The sequence below is a fragment of the Drosophila grimshawi genome, unplaced genomic scaffold (assembly GCF_018153295.1).
Source record: "Drosophila grimshawi isolate 15287-2541.00 unplaced genomic scaffold, ASM1815329v1 contig_60, whole genome shotgun sequence".
Classification (NCBI taxonomy): domain Eukaryota; kingdom Metazoa; phylum Arthropoda; class Insecta; order Diptera; family Drosophilidae; genus Drosophila; species Drosophila grimshawi.
In genome coordinates, this window is record NW_025063418.1 from 40,001 (window position 1) to 47,500 (window position 7,500).

Sequence of the window (7,500 nt, forward strand, 5' to 3'; positions counted from 1 at the left end):
AGTCATATTATTTTGTTACTTTTACTCTTTCTCATATGACTTGCCTTGCGCGACACCACTCCATATAAAGGTTTTTGAACACCATCTCTTTAAGCATGATACTTTTTTCAAATGCTACCACCCAACATTAATTCTTCATGTATTAAATTAAATATAATACAAGATTAACTTCATTATTTCATAATTTGCCCAATAAATTATCCATGCCGGCAAGACAATACTCCACAGTCATATTATTTTGTTACTTTTACTTTTTCTCATATGACTTGCCTTGCGCGACACCACTCCATATATAGGTTTTTGAACACCATCTCTTTAAGCATGATACTTTTTTCAAATGCTACCACCCAACATTAATTCTTCATGTATTAAATTAAATATAATACAAGATTAACTTCATTATTTCATAATTTGCCCAGTAAATTATCCATGCCGGCAAGACAATACTCCACAGTCATATTATTTTGTTACTTTTACTCTTTCTCATATGACTTGCCTTGCGCGACACCACTCCATATATAGGTTTTTGAACACCATCTCTTTAAGCATGATACTTTTTTCAAATGCTACCACCCAACATTAATTCTTCATGTATTAAATTAAATATAATACAAGATTAACTTCATTTTTTCATAATTTGCCCAATAAATTATCCATGCCGGCAAGACAATACTCCACAGTCATATTATTTTGTTACTTTTACTTTTTCTCATATGACTTGCCTTGCGCGACACCACTCCATATATAGGTTTTTGAACACCATCTCTTTAAGCATGATACTTTTTTCAAATGCTACCACCCAACATTAATTCTTCATGTATTAAATAAAATATAATACAAGATTAACTTCATTTTTTCATAATTTGCCCAATAAATTATCCATGCCGGCAAGACAATACTCCACAGTCATATTATTTTGTTACTTTTACTTTTTCTCATATGACTTGCCTTGCGCGACACCACTCCATATATAGGTTTTTGAACACCATTTCCTTAAGAATGATACTTTTTTCAAATGCAACCACTCACTATTAATTCTTCATGTATTAATTTAAATATAACACACGAATAACTTAAATATTTAATAATTTGAACTATAATTGACGGTTGCCGGCAAGACAATACTCCACAATCATGTGATTTCCATATATAATTTTGTCTATAGCAAACATTTTTTATTGTACTAGAGTTGTTCCATACGTTATTACCCAACATTTATTTTACATGTTAAATTCTATTATATCACATTGTTTGTGTCATATGTTATTATCTAACATGTAATTTATATGTTTCATGATATTATTTGACATTTTGTATTGGAAAACACTGAATTGAATTTCATAACATTTCATAATTTGCCCAATAAATGACCCATGCCGGCAAGACAATACTCCACAGTCATATTATTTTGTTACTTTTACTTTTTCTCATATGACTTGCCGTGCGCGACACCACTCCATATATAGGTTTTTGAACACCATTTCCTTAAGAATGATACTTTTTTCAAATGCAACCACTCACTATTAATTCTTCATGTATTAATTTAAATATAACACACGAATAACTTAAATATTTAATAATTTGAACTATAATTGACGGCTGCCGGCAAGACAATACTCCACAATCATGTGATTTCCATATATAATTTTGTCTATAGCAAACATTTTTTATTGTAGTAGAGTTGTTCCATACGTTATTACCCAACATTTATTTTACATGTTAAATTCTATTATATCACATTGTTTGTATCATATGTTATTATCTAACATGTAATTTATATGTTTCATGATATTATTTGACATTTTGTATTGGAAAACACTGAATTGAATTTCATAACAATTCCAAGTCTCATGAGTGTAAATTTTATTAATCGGTTTATTATTATTATGCAATATCAAATAAAATATAAACTTCTATTTCACACTAAATATAACATTTATGTTTAAGAGTGTAAATTTTTCATTCGCATATTACTGTTCTCCATTGATTGAATTATAATATATTTTTAATATGATTTCATATATTTATTTTTTTGTGTTTTCTACTATTGCCTTTCGCAGTTATCATATATATATATATATATATATATATATATATATATATATATATACTCATATATATAATAAAATGTGTGTTCTTCTTTCTCTGTTTTGTTTAAAACAATTTAATTTCTTTATTCCTTTCAATAACAATTCAATTATTCTGAAAAGAATGTTATTTATAAAATAACATAAATTTTGTATTGCATCATCAAAAAGCTTTTTGTATATAACATTTTCTTAAGGTCCGGTCCACACATTATCAACTTACAAAGAAATATATAAAATATCATAAGTAAATTAACAAATATGGCACCTTTAAACAACTCATACAATATATATATATATATATGTTTTAGTTGGTGTTTAACAACCATAACACACATATTATATTTTATATTTGTTGTTTTATTAACATTTTCGAATCATCAAGCAAAGGATAAGCTTCAGTGGATCGCAGTATGGCAGCTGCTCAACCACTTACAACACCTTGCCTGTTACAAAAGTCGTTTACAATTGATTCTAGGCTTTGTCATTGTATTAAATAATGTTTAAATATGTAACTAGCACGGCATCAGGTGATCATAGATCCTCCCAATTTACTATGTTACAAATAACATTGGCATCACATCCATTGTCGTTTATAAAATAAATTATAAACTTTTAATGGTTTAGAAGCCATACAATGCAAATTGCCCCTTATTTATCATTGCAGTCCAGCACGGATACGACCTTAGAGGCGTTCAGGCATAATCCAACGGACGTAGCGTCATACCACTGTTCGCTCGAACAAGTATTGTGCCATTGGTCCGTACCTGCGGTTCCTCTCGTACTACGCAGGAATGCTGTCGCAACAACGTTTTGTCATTAGTAGGGTAAAACTAACCTGTCTCACGACGGTCTAAACCCAGCTCACGTTCCCTTGCATGGGTGAACAATCCAACGCTTGGTGAATTTTGCTTCACAATGATAGGAAGAGCCGACATCGAAGGATCAAAAAGCGACGTCGCTATGAACGCTTGGCCGCCACAAGCCAGTTATCCCTATGGTAACTTTTCTGACACCTCTTGTTAAAAACTCTTTAAACCAAAAGGATCGATAGGCCGAGCTTTTGCTGTCCCTGTGTGTACTGAACACCGAGATCAAGTCAGCATTTGCCCTTTTGCTCTATGTGTGGTTTCTGTCCGCACTGAGCTGGCCTTGGGACACCTCCGTTATTATTTGAGAGATGTACCGCCCCAGTCAAACTCCCTACCTGGCAATGTCCTTGAATTGGATCATACCTGAGTAATTGGAGTTATACCAAATTTTTAAATCAAAAATACATAAATGCATTTTCTTATTAAAGAATTTGTTTGCGATTATATAACAAACTCGTGATACTTTGATCAAGAAGCTTGCATCAAAACCCAATACCATAAGATATAATAAATACATCCGTATAATGGCTAGGAAATGATACACGTTCCATTTAATCAAGTAAGTAAGGAAACAATAAGAGTAGTGGTATTTCATTGTCGATACCAAACCGAAGTCTAATATCTCCCACTTATTCTACACCTCTTATGTCTCCTTACACTGCCAGATTAGAGTCAAGCTCAAAAGGGTCTTCTTTCCCCGCTAATTATTCCAAGCCCGTTCCCTTGGCTGTGGTTTCGCTAGATAGTAGATAGGGACAGTAGGAATCTCGTTAATCCATTCATGCGCGTCACTAATTAGATGACGAGGCATTTGGCTACCTTAAGAGAGTCATAGTTACTCCCGCCGTTGACCCGCGCTTACTTGAATTTCTTCACTTTGACATTCAGAGCACTGGGCAGAAATCACATTGTGTCAACACCCGCTAGGGCCATCACAATGCTTTGTTTTAATTAGACAGTCGGATTCCCCAAGTCCGTGCCAGTTCTGAATTGATTGTTAATTGATAATCGTTATAATTTAAAAGAACTAATCAGTTGCCCAATTAGTATTCTTAAAAATTTTAGCAAGAAAGTTCCACAATTGGCTACGTAACTAAACTATCCGGGGAACAAGAATCTACCATAAATGATAGAAACCCTATTTACCCAGAACGAGCACATAAACCATGTTATTGTTTCCCAATCAAGCCCGACTATCTCAATCTTCAGAGCCAATCCTTATCCCGAAGTTACGGATCTAATTTGCCGACTTCCCTTACCTACATTATTCTATCGACTAGAGACTCTTCACCTTGGAGACCAGCTGCGGATATTGGTACGGCCTGTTGAGAAGTTTGCGTATCCCCACCATAAATTTTCAAGGTCCGAGGAGAAAATATCGACACAACAGTATATGTCATGCTCTTCTAGCCCATCTACCATATCTCTCTGCGAAAGACTTCCATGGTAGTACGGCTATAAAACAGAAAAGAAAACTCTTCCGATACCTCTCGACGGCTTCTTTATGGTCGTTCCTGTTGCCAGGATGAGCACGAGGCCCATATTTAATAACAAACGGATACTCAACAGGTTACGGAATTGGAACCGTATTCCCTTTCGTTCAAAATTATTCAAGTGTATAAAAATCGGTATGATGCAAAATATATTTTGATTTTTCTATACTTGAAAATTTTCGGCTTTCGCCTTGAACTTAGGACCGACTAACTCGTGATCAACCACTGTTCACACGAAACCCTTCTCCACTTCAGTCCTCCAAGGTCTCATTCGATTATTTGCTACTACCACCAAGATCTGTACCAATGGCGGCTCCATGCAGGCTTACGCCAAACACTTCTATGCACACCATTGTACCTTCCTACTCACTAAAGTTTCAAAATTTATATTACAAGTAACATAAATCATCTACTTTAGCGGTAATGTATAGGTATACAACTTAAGCGCCATCCATTTTAAGGGCTAGTTGCTTCGGCAGGTGAGTTGTTACACACTCCTTAGCGGATTTCGACTTCCATGATCACCGTCCTGCTGTTTTAAGCAACCAACGCCTTTCATGGTTTCTGTATGAGTTGTTAATTTGGGCACCGTAACATTACGTTTGGTTCATCCCACAGCGCCAGTTCTGCTTACCAAAAGTGGCCCACTGGGCACATTATATCATAACCTTAAACTTCATATCAAGAAAGTTAAGGTTCTTACCCATTTAAAGTTTGAGAATAGGTTAAGATCGTTTCGACCCTAAGGCCTCTAATCATTCGCTTTACCAGATAAGATTATTTTATACAACAGTTAAATGCACCAGCTATCCTGAGGGAAACTTCGGAAGGAACCAGCTACTAGATGGTTCGATTGGTCTTTCGCCCCTATACTCAATTCTGACAATCGATTTGCACGTCAGAACTGTTTCGGTCTTCCATCAGGGTTTCCCCTGACTTCAACCTGATCAAGTATAGTTCACCATCTTTCGGGTCACAGCATATATGCTCAAGGTACGTTCCAGTTAGAGGTATAAATAATATAAATATCATTATACATAACTATATAGAGCGCCCCGGGATTGTGTTAATTAACTATAAATAGCTAAAAAACTAATCCCATTAATAGTCAAGTTAATTACGCTATTAGGTTTATATCCCAATAACTTGCACATATGTTAGACTCCTTGGTCCGTGTCTCAAGACGGGTCCCGAAGGTATCCTGAATCTTTCGCATTGTTAATCATACAAGTGCATATAATAAACACAAAAATCATTGAAAATTATGCCATTATATAATTCCGAAAAATTAACGCACTGTATTCATATAAATCTATCAGCACTTTATCAAATTTATGACATTTATATCATGTTATAATGCAAGCACTATAATTGAAATAATCAATAATTCACAATTTTTTGATAAATTAATTATGTTAATAGATTACAATGTCCTTATATGGAAAAAATGCACACTATTATTATAATATTAATTAAATATTACAATTCTAATGATGAATTTTCCATAACGGATATTCAGGTTCATCGGGCTTAACCTCTAAGCAGTTTCACGTACTATTTAACTCTCTATTCAGAGTTCTTTTCAACTTTCCCTCACGGTACTTGTTTACTATCGGTCTCATGGTTATATTTAGTTTTAGATGGAGTTTACCACCCACTTAGTGCTGCACTATCAAGCAACACGACTCTTTGGAAACATCATCTAGTAATCATTAACGTTATACGGGCCTGGCACCCTCTATGGGTAAATGGCCTCATTTAAGAAGGACTTAAATCGTTAATTTCTCATACTAGAATATTGATGTTCCTTACACTGCATCTCACATTTGCCATATAGACAAAGTGACTTAGTGCTGAACTGATTTCTTTTCGCTCGCCGCTACTAAGAAAATCCTTGTTAGTTTCTTTTCCTCCCCTAATTAATATGCTTAAATTCAGGGGGTAGTCCCATATGAGTTGAGGTTGTATAAAACAATTTTTATTGAATACTATGATATAATATTCAATATTATGAATACACTAATTCTTGAAGAATAATAATATTTACAACAGTTTTCTTATCGCATCAATAATAATCGAGACAATTCTAGATGAAAAAAAAACTTTCATTTCATTTTTATGCTAGACATTTCTCGATATTATTTGAATTTGAAAAAGAAAATATATATCTTCAGTTTTCTCATACAAATTATACACAATGAGAGTTGGTATGTATATCCATATATAAATTAATATTATGAATATTTCGTGTGTGCACTAATAAAGTGCACACATTATTTATCCAATAATATACCATATGCTCAAATATTAAAAAACATTTAAAGCAACTTATTTAGCATAGTCTTACAACCCTCAACCATATGTAGTCCAAGCAGCACTATAAAATTAATTAAAGTACATAACAGCATGGACTGCGATATGCGTTCAAAATGTCGATGTTCATGTGTCCTGCAGTTCACACGATGACGCACAGTTTGCTGCGTTCTTCATCGACCCATGAGCCGAGTGATCCACCGCTTAGAGTGATACAATTTTTTTTTGTTTATTTCATTGTCAAAAATATATTTATTGAAAGAAATTAAAAATACACCATTTTACTGGCATATATCAATTCCTTCAATAAAATTGATTTACCTAAAAAATGTTGCGAAATGTCTTAGTCTTACATAATTTATAAAAATATGGTATATGAAACAATTTCAATAAGATAGCCAAACAAGAATATTAATATAAACATATGTAAAACATTAACCTGGAAACAGGTACAACAATATATATTTAGGTTGTTGCGTTTATACAATGTATGCTCATAGAAATAATGACCAATACATTTGTGCAACGCATGCATATTATGGTACATATACACGCAAAGTTTATCCATTAAAATACAAAAACACATAATTATGTTATATCACAATTTTCGAATGACCATTTATAATTATAATTATTTGTGTAATCGTAAATTAATAGAATTTTTATTATATATATATATATATATTATATATACAAAATATGACATCTGATTTATTAACGGTAAGGGACATTATA

General features: G+C 33.2%; 2 non-coding genes across 2 annotated transcripts; both read right to left on the reverse strand.

Moving 5' to 3' along the window:
* Nucleotides 1-2,459: 2,459 nt before the first annotated feature.
* Nucleotides 2,460-6,417, reverse strand: LOC122322748. The gene has a single exon (XR_006246820.1). It is a non-coding gene; the product is annotated as a large subunit ribosomal RNA (ribosomal RNA).
* Nucleotides 6,418-6,798: 381 nt separating this feature from the next.
* On the reverse strand, nucleotides 6,799-6,977 carry LOC122322746. The gene has a single exon (XR_006246818.1). It is a non-coding gene; the product is annotated as a 5.8S ribosomal RNA (ribosomal RNA).
* Nucleotides 6,978-7,500: the final 523 nt, after the last annotated feature.